This window comes from Rhinatrema bivittatum, chromosome 2, assembly GCF_901001135.1.
Source record: "Rhinatrema bivittatum chromosome 2, aRhiBiv1.1, whole genome shotgun sequence".
Lineage (NCBI taxonomy): Eukaryota > Metazoa > Chordata > Amphibia > Gymnophiona > Rhinatrematidae > Rhinatrema > Rhinatrema bivittatum.
This window is the reverse complement of record NC_042616.1, coordinates 470980763-471000846: the sequence shown is the minus strand read 5'-3', so window position 1 is coordinate 471000846 and position 20084 is coordinate 470980763.

The following is a 20084-nucleotide window of genomic DNA, read 5'->3' as shown; positions in this document are numbered from 1 at the left end:
AAAACCAGACATATTTATGGCTCTCGAGGACCGGAGTTGGCCACCCCTGCCCTGAGATTTGAACATTAGAGAAGTAGCATGCCACTGTTTGCATTGCTTTTCCTGTTTCATAGTGTCTTGAGGTGTTTGTGCTACTGTTTGTGCATTTTGTGTGATATCCAGTAAACAGCCACATGCAGATGGAACAGCAGACAAGGTAATAACTGATACTCTTGGGGCCAAGAGCACCCCCCAGCAATAGTAGGTAGTTGAAAGCATGAGAGATGCCCCTGGACTTTACCTCCTCACCTGCCATCAATCCCAGCATAAAAAACAGTATTCAAAATCTGGAGAGGAGATCCTGATGTGGAAATGCATTCATTAGTGCTGTGGAGGATCAATATTTTGCTGAATATCTTCATTGTCAGAAGGCCATCAGTAGAAGAAAGGTAGTGGGCCTTATTGCAAACAGCAATACGCAGTGTCATTTGGAAAAGCAACATCCATTATTGTTGATTTCAGGGAAGGCTGGTACTAGTCTGGGGGTTCTATTCTCCAGTTAAAGAAGCAGCAGCAGCAGGAAGAAAGCCGCAGGAAAGGGGAAGTCCATCATCCAAGCTGGTTTTGTGTTCCTTTTCCCAGGGATGTTGCAGGCCAGTAGCCCCTGCCCCACTTTCAGTTGCAAGCAATCATGGAGCAGATGAACTTGCATTCCACATTACTTTCCTGTGGGAAGAGGAAAGTAGCATTGATGGTGTTTACACAGTGCATCAGGGAAATGATTGCCCTAGATGATCGGCCACTGCAGGTAGATGAAAATGTGGGATTGATGCAGTTGCTCCACCTATTATCCCCAAACTACGAAGTATCCTATAGGACACCGTTTGGTAGGCATGCAATTCACAACCTGTACTCTTGGTGCTGTACCTGGATGCAGGTGCACAATACCGAAACAAAGGGGATTAGCATCCATTTCACAAGTGACATCTGGCCCAACCTGAATGCTGCACATAGCTATTCCTCTCTTCTAGCACACTGGTGGCAGCTGGACAAGGCAGGAGAAGGCAGCAGCTCTAGCGGGGATGGAGCGACAGAGTACAGGAGAGCTGTACTGCATAACCAGGTGAACGAAAGCTACACCTCAGCCTGTACCTTAAAGGCAAATAAGAAACCTTATATATGCATGTGGGTATGGCATGGGAATTCCAGGAGGAGGTGGAGAGATGTGCATGCAGATACTTACCTGGGTGTTAAACTCACTTTTGAGCCCTAACTCTCCAAATTAACCCAAAACGCCTATTTTTTTTTCCTATGTCTAATTTGGCAAATTAGACCTTTCCTGAGCACCACTAACTTGAAATCCTTAATCTGTTCTTTGGTTCTGAACCACTTAGATTATTGTAACTCTTTATATTATTCCTTATAGTCACAATCAATCCAAAGATTATATCTTGTTCAATTTACAGCTGCTAAACGTATTTTCGTTAAAAAACGTTTGATCATGTTATTCCATTAATAACACTGGGCAACAAATTTTCACAAAAATCATGTTACGGAAATGAAATTAGTCAATTCTTATAAATTTCCATGTGCTAAACACAAATGTGACTGTGAAAATGCAAAATTGGCTCTAGTTTTTTTGTAATATGCAATAATATAATTACATCTTGAACTGTATGCCAATAGCATAAGTGAGCTTCACTGGCTCCCAATTTTGCTTCATGTCCAATTCAAAATTGGATGTTTGGCCTTTTGGCCTGGGATCCCTTAATATCTAGTTATCTTCTAATACCAAATGTTCCAAGATGCGCACTCCGTTCGTCCCAGCACAATCTGGTTCAATTACCCTCTTTTATAGAGAATGTTTATGAGGGTACTTGGGAAATGTCTTTTGCTTTTTTGGCCCCCTCATTTTGGAATTACTTACCGCTTACAGCTTGCATTGAAAAGATTATTTTAAATTTGTCAAGGCTTTTCCGGATTGAAGTTTCTTACGATAGTTTTACTGTTCCAGATTTGTATCCTCCTGATTAGTGTCTGAGTATGGATTCTTTTATTGCATGCTTTATTGTTTTATGCTGTATTATTTTATGTTTTATATTATGATTAGTAGTTTATAATATTGATTTATGTCACTTTTTACTTTTTAATGTAAATCACTTTGATTTGTGGTAAGAAAAACAGTATATCAAATATAATAAACTTACTAAATAACTAAGGAGATAGCATATCGGTGGTTATGCACATGGCTGGGATCTTTAGAAAATGTGTGCGGTGCACGCAGGGCCCAGCCAAATGCGTAGCTCCCGGTATTTGAGTGTGTGCCCCTTTGAAAATTAGGGCTTAAAGCAGTATATTTCAAAGTGATGCACATGAACACATGTGTACATGTTTGCCTTCATGCACACATGGATGCATCAATTTTATAACATGTGTGTATGTTCTAAAATATTATAAAATCAGCTATCTGTGCGTACATGTGTGCACAATTCTATATCAACGCACGCATATGTGTGTGAATGCCGCCTCTAATGGGGGGGATTTTAGTAGATGCAATGCGGTGACGCATTAGGCCTATTTCTAAGTTCCCTCCCAATTCACCCCAGTAAAAGAGAGGACTTCCTAAACCCCCTACTTAACTAGCCTCCCTTTTATCCTACTTACCCCAACCCTTAAAACCCTCATAACTACCCTTTTTTAAAACATTTATCTACTTGCATGCAGCACATAGCAGAAGCAAGTTACGTGGTTGTGGGATCTCAATACTTGCTAGTGTGCATAACTGACTGCATGCTGCAGTCCCAGCCTGGCTATGCCCTGCCCATGCCCGCCCATGCCCCACCCAGACCATGCCATTATTCCGCCCCTTTCTCGACAAACCTTTTTCATCCATGTACCGGGAGATATGTGCATGGCCATAGGCCTTTTCAAATTCACACAACATGCAAGTGTCACAACAGATCTCCCAGTTTTTCCGCACACAACCCCTTTAAAGTCTATCTCTTAGTATTGACATTTCTTGTAGCAATGTCTTTGTAATTTTCTTATATATGGTTTTCTATCATAAGTATTGAATTGGAATAATCAAACTCTATGGGGTAGCTTTTTAAAAAATATGTGCGTGCATCCATGTGCTACTCGTACTACTCGACGCGCACACATGGACGTGCAATTTTATAACATGCCAGTGTGTGCATGTTATATAATCGGTGGTGGTGCACAAAGGTCATTTTTGCTATATTCGCACGACAATGCATTGGGGGATTCCCCGGTTTCCTCCCAGTCTGCTCACAGAATTGCACACAGTACTACTCTAGAAGCAGTCGCTCCATTCATTTTATTCTCCATTCCTTTCCTAATAAATCCTAACATTCTGCTTGCTTTTTTGGCACCCAGAATACACTGAGCTGAGGATTTCAACATGGTGAATCTTTCCCTTGGTGGTAATTACTAATATGGAACCTAACATCATACAACTACAGTTTGGATTATTTTTCTTAGGGGCAATGGAATAACTTTTTGGTTAGGGAAGCCAATCAAGCTCTGCCCCTGCTCTACCCCAGCTCTTCCCCAAGCTCTGCCAGTAGTCATACTGCCAATTTTTAACTTTAAGTTTACAGTTTGTTTCACTCGGGGGTGGACCCTTATCCTGGAGCAGTGGAGAACGGCTCCCTGGTAGGGACCAGGAAGCAACTGCCCCCAGGGGATGGAGCACTGGAGGAGACAGAGGCTAGGATGAGCTTCACCACTAGAAGTCCGAGGTCCCCCTGGGAGGAGCCCATAGGGACCCGGGCCACTTGGACTTAGGTGGGCCTTGCAGGGTCTCCTGGAAGGATGGAAGTTCAGCGTGCCTACAGACAGAAGGGGAGCATGGTCAGGTTTGAGACTGGAGGTCAGATGGAACGAGGAGGACCAGAAGAGTGTAGGTGATGACAAGGCTAGGAACAGAACCAGAATCTAGAGACATGGTCAATCAGGCAGAGGTCAGAGTCCAGGAGTCAGTTCGAGAAGTAGTCAGCAAAGCAGCAGTCAGGCTCTGGAGGTCAGACGAGGTCAGATGAGGTCACAGGCAGGCTGAGATCAGAAGGCAGGCAGCAGGCAGGCAGGTCGAGGAGCAGACTGGAGTCAGAAGGCAGGCGGCAGGCAGGCAGGTCGAGGAACAGATTGGAGTCAGAAGGCAGGCAGCAGGCAGGCAGGTCGAGGAACAGGCTGGAGTCAGAAGGCAAGTGGCAGGCAGGCAAGTCAAGGAGCAAGCCGAGGTCAGTACCAGTGTGACAGTCCAGAGGTACTCCCTGGGGAGACGGACAGACGAACAGGAACAGAAGGACGCTGGAGTACTAGGATGCAGGAACAAGGCAGGAACAGAACTGGAATAGAAGGATCCTGGAACGAGACTTGGGACAAGACTGGAACAAGGTTCAGACGCAGTGACAATCTAGCAAGACACTAACCCGATTGCCAAGGCAAGGAAGTACAAGCAGGAACTTCCTTATATCAGGGAATCAATCAGGGCGTGCCGTAGAGCTAGGACCCTACCTTGGCCCTACAAGAGGCCAGGAGGTCCACGCGTGCACACGTAGGGGTGTGGCCAACACAGCTGAGGACACCAAGCTCTGGCGCGAGGCCTGATGTCCAATGGAAGGCCTGGCAACCACCGACATGGAACTCCGAGGCCTGGAAGCGCTTTCAGCAGCCACTAGGGAGGCCGACCTGGGACCTACTGTGGAAAAATGGAGGTGAGCAGGCCCGTCCATGGGCCGGGCGCAGACAGGGGGCGTAACAGTACCCCCCCTTGTAGGCCTCCCCCTAAGCAGCCGTGGTTTGTCAGGGTGAGTCCTATGAAAGGTTTTCAGGAGTTCCTTATCAAGGATACTGTGGGATGGTTCCCATGAATTCTCGGCCCCATAACCCTCCCAGGCTAGGAGGTATTCCCATTTTCCTCAACGCTGCTGAATGTCAAGGACCTCTCTTACCTGGAGAGAAGAGTCAGGTTCTGTAGAGACCCGTGGAGAAGAGGGAACTCTACATGAGGGCCAGGAGAGGCCAATGGCTTCAGTAAGGACACATGGAACGTGTTATGGTTACCCATGGCACGAGGTAGCTGGAATTGATACGATACAGCTCCCACTCTTCAGATTAGAGGGAATGGTCCAATGTATTTCGGAGCCAAGCGATGAGAGAGAAGTGTCAATCATATGTGTTGAGCGCTTAGCCACACTTTCTGGCCAGGATGGAAAAGTGGAGCAGGATGTCTATGGATGTCAGAGTTACTTACACTTGGAGCATTCAGCAGCTTGGGAAAGACACTCTTGTACTTGGTTCCATACTTAACAAATGGTGTGAGCCATGGATTGTGCCGCTGGAGAAGGAATGGTCAAAGGAACTGAAAGAGGCAGTTGGGCTGCCGTCCGAATACCACGGAGAACTGGGACACATCGGTGGCTGCAGCAACATGAGTATTGTGTGACAGCTTAGCCCAAGGAAGACGATCAGACCAGTTATCCTGCTGATCATTTACATAGGAGTGGAGGAATGTCTTCAGAGTCCGATTGGTCCTTTCAGCTTGACCATTGGCCTGTGGATGATAGGTTGATGTATAGCTTAGGGAAATGTTAAACTTCTTACATAGGGAATGCCAATACTTGGCAGCAAAATGCGGTCCCTGATCAGAAATTATCTCCTTGGGGAGTCCATGAAGGCAAAAAATGTTCTTCAGAAACAGCATCAACAGTTCTGGGGCCGAAGGAAGGCCCGGCAGGGGAATGAAGTGATCCATTTTCGAAAAAAGGTCAATGATGACCCAAATCACAGTATTGTTCTGAGAAGGAGGCAAGTCCATAATAAAGTCCGTCGAGATGCTAGACCATGGCATGGAGTGGTTGAAGTAAGCCCCAAGGCTTTCCAGTAGGCGGACTCTTTTGGGCACAGATGGGACATGAGTCAACATAGTTTCCGGAATCCTGCACCACATTTGGCCACCAATAGTGTCTTGGCAACATCTCTAAGGTCCTGGCCAACCCGGATGCCTGCCAACTTAGAGTGATCAGCCAATTTCAGAACTCGTTCACGTAATCTACGCGGAACAACAGTTTTCCCAGTAGGAACTGTAGTGGTCACAGCAAGAGATAAACAGGCGGGATCAATAATGAAGCTAGAGACTTCAGGAACATCTTCAGGTTCAAATGATCTGGATAGCACATCAGCATGGAGGTTCTTGGAACCTGGGTGGAAACAGAGGACAAAGTTGAATCGTTCAAAGAAAAGTGCCCATTGGGCTTTACGGGGGTTCAGGAGTTGATCCTCTTTAAGGTGCTCAAGGTTCTTTGGTCAGTGAATATGGTTAACTTGTGTTGCGCCCCTTCCAACCAGGGGCGCCACTTTTGGAGTGCCAACTTGACTGCGAGGAGTTCACGGTCACCAACGGTATAACGCTGTTCCGTAGCAGAAAACTTATATGAGCAGAAAGAGCAGAGTATCAGTTTACCCTTACGGGAAAACTGGCTCAAGACGGCTCCTGTGCCGATTGCAGAGGTGTCGACCTCTACAATGAATGGACGTTTAGGGTCTGGATACTGCAGGCAAGGGCCAGAATAGAAAGCCTTCTTGATCATCTGAAAGGCAGCTAGTGCTTTAGGTGTCCATACCCGAGTGTTGGCCCCTTTCCTAGTCATAGCAGTGAGCGGGGAAACTAGGGAAGAATAATTATATTATGGAACTCAATGCCAAAATATATTCGACTCACAGCAAACCGCAATGAATTTAAGAAAGTACTGAAAACATATTTATTCACTTGCACTTATAATATACCTCAATGACCTCCTTAACACTAATATAAGTTTGATAATGTCTTAGTTTGAATGTATTCACACCATATTTTTAATTTGTTGTATTGTTATGAAATTATGTTTTTATTATGTGAACCGCCTAGACGGATAAAATATTATCCCTTGGCGCGGTATATAAAAACTTTTAAATAAATAAATAAAATAAATAAATTAGCAATGAAGCTCCGATAATAATTGGTAAAGCCAAGAAAATGTTGTAAGGCTCATAGGCCTATTGGCTGGGGCCAGGCGCCTTTGGACATTCTCTGGGTCCATAGAAAATCCTCGGTCAGAAATGATATACCCTAGAAAGGGTAAGCGATTACTCTCAAACAGGCATTTTTCCAGCTTGGCATATAAATAGCTCTCTCTCAGGCATTGGAGGATGATCCAAACATGATCTCGATGAGATTCAAGGTCTTTAGAAAAGATCAAGATGTTGTCAAGATATACGACTATGAAGTAATACAGAAGATTTCGGAAAATTTTGTTCATAAGGCATTGAAAGACCGCTGGGGCATTATATAGCCCAAAGGACATCACAGTGTATTCGTAGTGACTGTCCCTTGTATTAAATGTGGTTTTCCAAATATCTTCAGGTTGAATGTGCACCAAGTTGTATGTGCCTTTCAGATCCAACTTGGAGAAGATCCGTGCCCCTTCAAGGCGATCGAACAGTTCACTAATGAGGGGCAGCAGGTATCGGTCTTTGCGGGTTATGGCGTTGAGCCCCCTGTAATCAATACAAGGGCGTAGACTGCCGTCCTTTTTCTTAACGAAGAAGAACCCGCACCTGCAGGGGAGTCAAACGGATGGATGAATCCTTTTTCTAGGTTCTCTTTAATATATTCATACATAGCTTGATTCTCAGGTTAAGACAATGGGTAAGTTCTGCCTTTGGGAGGCGTAGTGCCTGGTAGGAGTTCAATAGGACAATTGAACTTGCATAACGGAGGCAGGGTCTCTGCTTTCTGCTTCGAGAAGACATCGCTGAAATCAGAATACTGTGGAGGCAAACCAGGTAAAAGTAACAGACTTCAGAACAAGAACTACTGGAGATACTGAATGCAAACAAGTTTTGTGGCATTTGGAGCTTCACTGTACCAACTGCAGGGAATGCCAATAAAACTGGGGTTTGTGGGCCTGGAGCCAGGGCAACCCCAGGATAACTGGATGGGTTGATCACTTCAAAACATAGAAGGTCATTTCCTCATGGAGATTGCCCACGGTAAGAAGAACAGCCACTGTCTGATGGGTGATGAGTCCTGGAAGATGGTCCCCCTGGACGGAGGTAATGTAGAGACTCACCTCCAATGGCTGAAGAGGAATGTTCAGGAGCTTTACAATGTAATCCATAATGAAGCTACCATTTGCTCGGGTATCAACAAGAGCAGTGGTAGTGAAGGTGTGGGCCTTGATGCCCAGGGATACAGGAAGCAAGAGTTGAGGGCCAGTAACAGTTGCGCCCAAGCTCAGGTCCCCCGCTGGGTTCAGGCATTGCAGTTTCCCTGCCAAACTGGGCAAGACTGCAGACGATGTCCAGAAGTGCCCCAGTAAAAGCAAAGACCCTCCTTCCGCCGAAGGAGATGTTCGGTTGGAGACAAACGCCCACGGTTCACCTCCATAGGTCCCACCATGGAAGAGAGTGGTGATGCTGAAGTCTTCAATGGAGGATTGGAAGCACACATGGGTCATGCTACAGGAGAGCGGGGAGCCTTTAAATCTAGGCGCCTTTGCTGGAAATGATGATCAATCTTACCGGCAAGGGAAATCAGGTCCTCTAGAGTCGTGGGAGTCTCACGGACAGAGAGCTCAACTTTGAGAGCACAGGAGAGTCCATCTAGGAAGATGGCTTGCAGACAATCTTCTTGCCACCCAAGCTTCATGGCCAGAGTCCTAAACTCCACCGTTTACTCGGAGAGGGTCCTTGCCCCTTGATAGAGGTGGAATAAGTTATGGCTAGCAACAGCCTGGCGGCCTGGGTCTCTGAAGGTCTGCTTGAAGAGAGAGATGAATTCAGATAACTTGGAATGGATGGGATCAGAATGTTCCCATAAGGGTGAAGCCCATGCAAGAGCCTTCCCTTCCAGACAGGATGAAGGTCACCTTAGTGATTTCCTTCAAGAACAACGAGGGTTGCAGTGCAAACTGCATGAAACACTGATTAAGGAAGACACGACAGGAGCGTGGATCCCCATTGTATTGAGGAGGTACAGGAAGTGCCAATGATGCTTTGGGAAGCAAGGTGGCCAAGAGACCCACAGGATTGGCCAAAGTTGTATCCTGTAGCTGGAAATGAAGTTCTTCCACCGAAGAGGCCAGCGTTTACAAAGCTTGATGATGTTTTTTAACTGTGGCAGCCAAACCTGGTAGGCCTTGGAGGCAGAAGACTCCACCGAGTCCATGGCTTTGGCAACCTGTTGCATTCAGTGGTCCTTGAGCAGTGGAGAATGGCTCCCTGTTAGGGACCAGGAAGCAACTGCCCCCAGGGGGCGGAGCACTGGAGGAGATAGCGGCTAGGATGAGCTTCACCACTGGAAGCCCGAGGTCCCCCCGGGAGGAGCCCATAAGGATCCGGGCCACTTGGACCTTGGTGGGCCTCGCAGGGTCTCCTGAAAGGATGGAAGTCCGGTGTGCTCACAGGCAGAAGGGGAGCACGGTCAGGTTCGAGACTGGAGGTCATTTGGAACAAGGAGGACCAAAATAGCATAGGTGATGACAAGGTTAGGAACAGAGCCAGAATCTAGCAATGTGGTCATGCAGGAAGAGGTCAGATTCCAGGAGTCAGTCAGAGAAGTAGTCAACAAAGCAGAGGCCAGGTTCCAGAGGTCAGACGAGGTCACAGGCGGGCCGAGGTCAGAAGGCAGGCAGCAGGCAGGCAGATCGAGGAGCAGACTGGGATCAGAAGGCAGGCAGCAGGCAGGCAGGTCAAGGAGCAAGCTGAGGTCATTACCAGTGAGACAGTCCAGAGGTACTACCTGGGAAGATGTACAGACGAACAGGAACAGAAGGACGCTGGAGTACTAGGATGCAGGAACAATGCAGGAACAGAACTGGAACAGAAGGATCCTGGAACGAGACTTGGAACAAGACTGGAACAAGGTTCAGACACAGAGTCAATCTAGCAAGACACTAACTTGATTGCCAAGGCAAGGAAGTACAAGCAGGGACTTCCTTATATCAGGGAATCAATCAGGGCGCGCCGCGGAGCTAGGAGAGATACCCTGAAAACCTGATCCATCTGTGGCCCTCCAGGACTAGAAATGAATACTATTGTTTTAGGAAAAACTTTGAGCAAAGTTTCAGTGGGAGAATAAATGACAATGCACAGCTAAAAGTGAAAAACAAACCACTGAGCCACAACACTGACCAGACTACGGAGGCTTCCAAGCTTAATCTTGTTAAATACAAAAACAGCTGAACATCCTTCAAACATAATAATGTGTGGGTTAGCAATGTAAACATTCATAAATCCAAACCAAATTCAAACCCAACTCAGATACGTTTTGAGAAATGAATGTCTGTGTGAAGGGGGAGGAGAAATATTTACCATCATTGTGCTCTTCATATTCTCCCCAGGAAGTGCTTCTCATATTTAAAGCAGTTTGCATGATTCTGTTTGGAGAAGAGAACTGGAGGGGACACAAAATCTTTTCCTTATCATGCATCTGTCAATTATCAACAAACTAATCAAAGGAATCTCAGGGCAATAATAATCTCTGTTTGAGCGCAGATGTCAGTAATGTCACTGTGTGTTTGTAAATATAGAATTAACAAGCTAAACTTAGTTTAAAATTTTAATTTGCAAGTGTTAGATGTACAATCACAAAGCAGGACTGATGACATCTGGGCTTAGTTACTTGGATCACAGTTTGTTGTTGCCTTGATTTCCAATGAGCTTATTTCGATTCACTCATTGATAATTGGCAAAATAAAAATATCTGTTGGGCAGAAGGTATTGCGCTCCTTGCTTTTTCTCCTCCAGACAGAATCAAACTACTTTGAATGTGAAAGGTAGATCCTGAGGAGACTGTGAAGTGCAAATCTTTAACACAAATGACATGTCAATAATCATTTCAGGCAGTCCTTCATCTACATTTATTTTTCAAAAGTCATAAGAACTGGATATGGATTTCTGAATACTTACTTAGATATGACACATTATGGACTCTGTAAACCAAGCATTTCCCCCTTGGCACAAAATGGGAAAAGTACTTCATTCCTAGATTCCTGTGTCGAAGACTTTTCGGGTGTATTTTATGGGAATGATTAAGCTCTGAGGCCTCAGCATATTGTAGTACTTGTTACGGTATCACTTATGGAAATGTTATACAGGATCCTAGTTTTTTACCCCTATTTCCTATTTATTCTGAGGTCAATATTCAAAAACATAAGTGTCACTTAGCCAGATAAAATAGGCACTTTACTGGATAAATAGCATTTGCAGTAGCAGCGACTTTTCCAAATATCTTAGATGAATGGCACCATTTAGCTGAATAAGAAAAAAGGTGTTTGGACATGTAATGGGTATCACCAAAATCTAGCCAGAGATGTCAAGTCTTGAGAGGGGCTTAACTATGACATTTATCCAGCTAAACTTAGGCGCGCGCATGTTATAAAATACTGGGTCGGCGCGCACAAGGGGGTGCCCAATTGGGCACCTTGCACGCGCCGAGCCACGCTGCCTTCTCCCGTTCCCTTCCCTCTAGCCTGACCTTCCCACCCCTTCCCCTAACCTTTTCCCCCCAGCCCTACTCTAACCCCCCCCCCCCCCGACCTTTATTTTACCTTTTGCACCTGCTTCGGGTAGGCACAAGTTGCGTGCGCTGGCTGACTGCCGGCCCGCGCTCCCCGGCACAGCAGCAAATATTCCCGCTGTGCAGAGAGCCTGCACACACACATATATATGCATATGGGCTTCCTCACATACCTTCTCTCTCATACGCACACAGGTACTCACTCATACTCTCTCTCACACACATATGCACACAGGCTCTCTTATACACATATAAACTCAGACATGCACACATAATTTCATTTTCTCTCTCTCACACACACACACACACACACACACACACACACACACACAGTTCAGGCTCTCACTCTGTCATACACACACACACACACTCAGAGTCTCCCCCTCTCTTTCTTGAGCTGCAGCCATGCTGCTCTTCAAGCCCCACTTGGCCTCTCTTATGACCTTGGAGGGATGCTCTCCACCACAGCCAGGCCTCTCTTGAGGCTCTGTCAGGCCCCTTTTTTTAACTATGACTGGATGGGATCTACTGCAGTCAGGCTGCTCTTTGGCCCCACTGGGCCTCTGTTCTGCTGGCAGCAAAATGAGTTCTGCCACAGCCATGTTTCTTTTTGGACCACAGTCATTTAGACATTGTATCTGTGGCAAGGTGAGGCAGCCAAAACAGGAGTGTTTTTTGTAGGCACTTTTGCTGCTCCCCAAAATTTTCTGTCTGATATGGTTTCTTCATTCTGCCTCATGATAGAATCACCCCTGCAGAGAGCACAGTGTCATAAACATTACAAAGAATGGACTAAGAGTAATGTTGCAAGCATATGTACCCCAAGGCATAGAGAGGGGTTAAGGTAGCAATCTTAGTGGCATCACAATCCAAGAGCATCATGATGGGTGCAAAGGGCACCAAAAACAGTGCCTCAAGGCATAGAGTAAGAGATAAGTCTGGAAGCACAATGGCCACAAATCCTCAAGACAGAGTGTGAGCAATAAGTCAGTAGCATCAAATCATCCAGTCTATGTCTTGGGATATTGATGCCACTGTGCTTGTTTATTTCTCCCTCACTCTATGACTTAAGGTCTTAATGCCACTGTGCTTGCTGCCTTATAATCACTCGATGCTTTGGGGTAAGGCTGCAGTCAAACTGGCATCAAAACCCCAAGATATAGAATGAGGGGTAAGGCAGAGAGCAGAGTGGCACAAACTCTCTAGAGCATAGAGTGAAGGTAAGGCAGCCAGCATAGTGAGATCTAAATCCCAAGACCTCATATTGATGACAAAAGGTACCAACAATGTGGCATAAGCATCCTAAAGCATAGAGTGAGGGATAAGGCAGAAAGCATAATGAAATAAAACCCCAAGATGTAGTGTGAGCTGGCAGCAAGCATAGTAGTTTAAACATCCAAAACCATAGAGTGAGGGAAAGGGTGAGCAGAGTTGGATCAAAATCTCAAGTCATAGAGTGTGTGGTAGGAAAGTAGGTACAGAAGTACTAATATACTCACTTTATGCTTTAGGGTATTTATGCCATTATGTTTGATGCCTTAGCCCTTGATTTTTGGTTTTGATGCCACTGTGCTTGCTATGTTACACTCACTCTTAGAGTAAGGCATAGAGGCATAAACCCCCCAAATCATATAATGGATGGTCGGTCAACAACAAGTACAGTGACCTAAGCATCCCAAGGCATCCCAAGGGACGGGTAAGGTAGAAAGTACCACGGCATCAAAATCCCCAAGTCATAGAATGAAGGATATATCAGCAAGCGCATTGGCATCAGTTTCCCCAGGGCAACATGGGAGAGTCCAAAAGCATCAATAGCAGCAGCATGGACAGCCCAAGTCACCAAAAACGCAGCAAAGCAGCACCAACTTGATTATCCTAAGGGATCATGAGAGGGTAAAGTGGTACAAACAGTGGCAAGAGTTCTGAAAAGCACCAGAAGGATCCTAGGCTGAAACAGTGGCAGAACAAAACAGTAATAAGCTGAAGCAGAGGAAATACAGATTACAAGGCGTGGTCTGGGCTGCAATGGCAACATCATGGCGAGGTGCTCAGGTGAAAACTGTGGGCATTGGTTTACTGTAGCTGTATTTGAAGTCCTCCTGCCATTTGCATGAAGTTCAGGAAAGCCTAGTAAAGGGAGTTTCTTTCTTTCTTTCTTTCTTTTTTTTATGAAAAACAACTTTTCCACCAACTCTGGCAGCAGTTGTGAATGACTTGGACTCCCTACTAGAAATTCAATATCCTCTGAGTGAGAGAAGTCCTCATACAATTCATATGAATCAGTCCTTTCTCTAAGTACCTGTCGCAGACACTGCTGAGAAGGAATAAGGGAGAGAGCTTTGCTTCTCTGGGTTTATCATTCCTAACGCCCCTGCCCTTCCAGTGCTGACGCATAAGAACATAAGAGCAAGCCATACTGGGTCAGACCAAGGGTCCATCAAGCCCAGCATCCTGCTTCCAACAAAGGCCAAACCAGGCCATAAGAACCTGGCAAGTATCCAAAAACTAAGTCTATTTCATGTTATCATTGCTAGTAATAGCAGTGGCTATTTTCTAAGTCAATTTAATTAATAGCAGGTAATGGTCTTCTCCTCCAAGAACTTATTCAATCCTTTTTTAAACACAACTATACTAACTGCACTAACCACATCTTCTGGCAACAAATTCCAGAGTTTAATTGTGCTTTGAGTGAAACAGAATTTTCTCCAATTAGATTTTTTTTTAATTGCATTTCAATTTTTACAAATACAAAATTGGATATATATGATCACAATACATATATCCCAAAAAAGAAAAATAATTCACCATAGCAATACAACTATTATTTATCATAATATCCATTGTCTAAGAAATAAAAAATAGATTAGAGAGCAATTAATAGACAAGTGGTAACATGGAGCATTACATCTAGAAAATTCCAAATTAAACTTGTACTTTATCTTAACTAATTCCACTTTTAATTGAATGACCCATTCTATAACAGTATTTACGAGTGTGTATCTAAATAAACATGTAACTGATCAGGTTGGCTGAAGATATATCTAGTATCCTTATGTTTTATAAGACACCTACATGGGTATCTTAGGTAGAAATGTGCTCCTCTTGCTAATACTTCGGTTCGCATTGCTATAAATTTTTTCCACCTCAACTGGGTGGAACGAACAACATCTGGAAATATTCTTATGGGTTGCCCATAAAATTCTTGTTTTTGATGTTTGAAATGCAGTCTTAACACTGCATCTCTATCTAATAAAGATGTAAATTGAATTAATAAGGTAGCCCTTTTCTCAATTTTTGACTTGTAAGATTTCTCAAGAAAATCTGTCAGATTTAGATTCTCTAAAGTTTTTCCCAATTTTTTCATCTTGTGACTGTTGTAGATAATAAATCTTAGATAATATGAATAATGAAGATTCTGAATATTTCAAAATGTTTTTAAATAACTATTAAATAACTAAACTGGTGTTACTAAATGAATTTTTGGAAAATTCAGCAGTTTAAGGTTTAACTTCCTTATTTGGTTCTCTATTAATTCAATTTTCCCTTCATGTTCGTCTAAAGATTTAATCAAGTTAAATTGAATTTTTTGAATTTCACCTATCTTCATATCATATGATTTTACATTTTTCTCCAAATTATCTATTTTCTCTTGTATATAAGTATTCTTTTTTAATGCTTCCTGTACTGTCATAGTAAGATTATTAATGGATTTTTACATTGCAACCATCATGGAACCTAGTTTCTCAATTGAAAATGTTTTAGGTGTAATAATAGAAATATCTTCATTATTGTTTGAACCCAATTGAACATCATCTCTGTTTAAATGTCCCTCCAATACTTTCTGCAAAGGATAAAGAAGCGTTTTTAAATTCCCTGGGACTTCGTTCTTCCATGTCCTCTGAGACTTTAGTCGAATTGACTTCTCTCTGGGAATTAGAAGATCCTTGTAAGGAAAAATGTGTGTCCATATCAACCTTTGCAGATGTGGGAACAGGTTTCTCTGGGGCGCCGGGGATTAAAGATGTTTCATTTGCCACATAATTAAGCTCCTGCTCCTAAGCCTGACTACAAGTGGCCCCTTCTGGTGTTAATGTGGAAAGAGTTTGAAAGCAATCCGCTATACTAGGCTGAAACAATTTAATCAGCGTAGACATTGAGGATAACTCTCTCAGCTATGCTTTCCTCTTGGTATGAGGCATAGCAACCAGAGATTATATATGTAAAAGTCCAAAAGAAGAAATACATTTCCCAAGCGTATATTGCAGTTAAAATTAGACAATTAGTACTCACATTTGACTTATCAATGTTCTCTAAGGCCGCAGTTTTCCGTTACCCTCCGTTCCAATCCAGGCTAAGCTGGGCAAAGCCGCACGCGGCTTAGCTGTTGCAATCGGTATTTGTCCTGAGGAAGGAGACCAGAGGGATATTCACCACTGGAAGCCTGAGATCCCCCCAGGAGGAGCCCATGAGGATCCAAGACGCTTGGACTTACAAGGTCTCCTGAGGGTGGCAGCTGGAGGGACATCCTGGAGTGAAGAGGAGGAAGCAGAAGCCAGGAGACCAACTGGAACTTCTCCACTGGAAGCCCGAGATCCCCCTGGGAGGAGCCCATGAGGACCCAACCCGCTTGGACTTAGGTGAGGCCTCCTGGATTGAAGCGCAGGACTCAGAGGGTCGAAAGAGAGTCAGAAACCAGGAACAAGCTGAAGTCAGAAGCCAGTAACAAGCCATAGTCAGTAGCCAGGAACAATCCAAAGTCAGGACTGCAACTAGAAACTCTGACGCGAGCGAAGCTCATTGCAAGGCAAGGTATGGGCCCAGCTGCAGGATTTAAATACCCCTGCAGCATCTGACATCATCTGGAGGCTGTCCTGCATCTTCCCGTGCTGGGCCCTTTAAATCTTCAGCCTCTGCACGCACGTGCACCTAGGGGGTGGGGCCGGATGCGGCGGATCGATGATGTCTCCCTCGAGGAGGAAGCGATGTGGTGAGAGGCCAGGATGGCCTTGCCAGACGGAGAGGTCTTACAGTGGCCCAGGCTCAGCAGTGAGTTTAGCTCGATCTGGAGGTTTGTCATGGAAGACTGACAGGATCAATGGCTTGAGTAAGGACACGTGGAAAATGTTGTGCATCCTTAAGGTGGGCGGAAGACGTAAACGATAGGAGACTACTCCCACCCATTCCAAAACGGCAAATGGACCAATGTACCGAGGAGCCAAATGCATGGAAAGGATCTGTAGTTGGATGTTCTTGGTGCTTAACCATACCTTGTCCCCTGGGCAAAATACCAGTGTGGAGCACCACCAATCAGCATATTTCTTGGAGTTAGCGGCGGTCTGTAGAAGCTTCTCCCGAGTGGACTTCCATAAGATATGTAGCTGTTGAGAGGAGATCTGTGCTGCCAGAGATGATACTGTCAGAGGCAAAGGTAATGGAGGTCTGAGTTGCTTCCCGTAGACCACATGAAAAGGAGGCTTGTTGGTGGCCAAATGGCGATGGAAGTTATACAAAAATTCTGCCGACGGCAGTAGGGCCACCCAGTCATCTTGTTGGTCCCTGACAAAGGCTCGAAGGAAGGCTTCCAAGGTTCTGTTTGTGCGTTCAACTTGACCGTTGCCTTGTGGATGGAAGGCCATGGTGAAGTCTAGTTGAACTCCAAAAGTCTTGCAGAGTGCTCTCCAATATTTGGCCATGAACTAAGATCCACGGTGTGAAGTAATATGGAGAGGGAGTCCATGAAGGTGGAAGATATGCTAGGTAAAGAGTTGTGCCAATTCAGGCACGCTTGGTAGCTTGACCAGGGGCACAAAATGAGCCATCTTTGAAAACCTGTCAACCGAGACCCATATCACCGTCTTACCCTCAGAGGGAGGCAGGTCCACTATGAAATCTGGGGAGAGATGGGTCCATGGTTTGGTAGGAGTGAGAAATGGTTGGAGGAGGCCCCACGGGCAACCGGGCAGAAGTTTCTGTTGAGCACAGGTAGGGCAAGAACTTATGTAGAGAAGTATGTCTTTCTTAACTTGTGGCCACCAGTCAATAACGCCAAGGTCCAGGCGATGCCAGGATGGCCAGCAGTTAGCGAGTCATGGGCCCAAGACAGCACTTTCTTGTGCAGATGGGTAGGTACTACTGTCTTGCCCAAAGGTACAGCCATGGAGGCCACCAGGAGGACTTCGGCTGGGTCCAAGATGTACTGAGGTGGTTTACGGGTGTCCTCAGTCTCAGCGGTGTGGGAGAGGGCATCAGTCCGAACATTCTTACATGCAGGTCGGTAGCAAAGAAAGAAATTGAAGTGGCTAAAGAACAAAGACCAGCGAGCTTGCCGAGGGTTAAGCCATTCGGCTCGAAACAAACTCTAAGTTTTTGTGATCAGTATAGACAATTACAGGATGTTGGGCCCCCTCAAGCCACTGGTGCCACTCTTCAAATGCCAACTTAATGGCCAGTAATTCTTTGTCGCCAATACTGTAGTTTGTCTCCGCCGGGGAGAACGTCCTAGGGATGTACGAGCATGGCAAGGATTTCCCTGTCCTGCATAGTTGGCTTAAGACTGCTCCTACCATGATGTCAGACGCGTCAACTTCAACGATAAACTGGCATTGGGGTCAGAATGATGAAGGCAGAGATCTCAAAGAAAGGCTCTCTTTAGTTCCTGAAAGGCTTCTTACGTCGCTTGTGGCCAATTCCTGGGGTCAGCTCCTTTTCTCGTAAGAGCAGTGAGTGGAGCCACTATGCGAGAGTAATGTGGTATGAATTGGCGGTAAAAATTGGCGAAGCCAAGGAACCACTGAAGAGCCTTCATTCCCATAGGGCGAGGCCAATTTGTGATAACTGACACCTTATCTGGGTCCATGTAGAAACCATGTGGAAACCAAGAAAAAACAGGGATGTTTGATCGAACTGACATTTCTCTAATTTGGAAAAGAGGCGGTTGTCTCTTAGCTTCTGTAGGACCTGTCAAACGTGTACACGATGTGTGGCCAAATCCTTGCAGTAGATCAGAACATCATCTAAATATACGATTACCGACGTATGCAACATATCCCTCAGCACCTCATTCATGAGGTTTTGAAAAACGTCCGGGGCATTACACAAACCAAAAGGCATGATTAGGTACTCGTAGTGCCCATCTCTAGTGTTGAAGGTGGTTTCCACTCATCGCCGGGTCGTATCCTTACCAGGTTGTAGGCCCCCAGGAGATCCAATTTGGAGAAGATTTGAGCTCCTTGCAGACGGTCTAGGAGTTCCGGAATCAGTGGTAACTGGTACCTGTCACATTTGGTTATGGCGTTCAGACTGCGATAGTCGATACAAGACCTGAGAGATCCATTTTTCTTAGCCACAAAAAAGAAGCCGGCACCGGCCAGGGATTTGGAGGGTCAGATGAAGCCTCAGTCCAGGTTTTCCTGTATATAGCTAGACATAGCCTTAGTCTCCGGGAGGGACAAAGGGTACATGCGCCCCCTCAGGGGCATGGTACCTGGCAGTAGGTTAATGGAGCAATCGAAGGGTCGGTGTTCCAGAAGAAGTTCAGCTTTTTCTTTGGAAAATACATCCACGTAGTCCTGGTAAGGTTCGGGTATAGCAAGGGAAGTAGAGTGCAGAGGAACTCCGGATCAAGAGACCTTGGCTAAGCAGGAGCAGAAACAAGAGGTGCTCCAGGATGCAATTTGAAGAGTCTCCCAGTTGATTACCAAGGAGTGCTTTTGAAGCCAGGGTAGGCCCAACACAACTGGGTGGATAGATCTCTCTAGAATAAGGAATGATATTTCCTCCATATGAAGAAGTCCCATGCGGAGCGTCAATGGCTTGGTGCTGGTGGAAATGCTTCCCGGAAGAAGGGTTCCCTGGAGGGAGGACACTCAGAATGGTGGGTGGAGTGGCTGAACTACCAACTGTAGCTGCTGGACTAGATCATGGAGAATAAAGTTCCCTCCGGCTCTGGAGTCCAACAAGGCCAGGGTAGTGAACGAACCCCCAGGATATTCTAGGGTCACCGGTATGGCACATTGAGGAGCAATATTCGCTTCTCGTAGGGTCAGCTCCCCGATGAGACCTAGGACCTGGCATTTCCCGGCCGTTCACCACATTGAGCCAGGAAATGTCCTTTGTTGCCACAGTATAAACAAAGGCCCAAGGAACGTCGGCAAATTCTCTCCTCCTGGGAGAGAGGACCTCGTTTGAGCTGCATAGTTTCTGGTGCTTGTTGCCGAAGAGTTTCAGAGGCAACATCATTGAGCATGGAGAAGCAGGAATCGCATTAGTGAATCTCCGAGTGGGTCTCGCCTCATGGCTACATAGCTGCAGTCGATGGTCTATCCTTCCTGTCAGATCTATCATGGAATCCAGGTTGTCGGGAAGTTCTCTTGCCACTAGTTAATCCCGGAGGCGAGGAGACAGACCTTCCAAGAAAATCCCATGGAGGCTGTCCTCTCGCCAGTCTAGCTCCGTGGTTTGTTTGCGGAATTTGACTGCATATTCGGCAACTGACTGAGTACCCTGACGTAAGCATAGTAGTTCC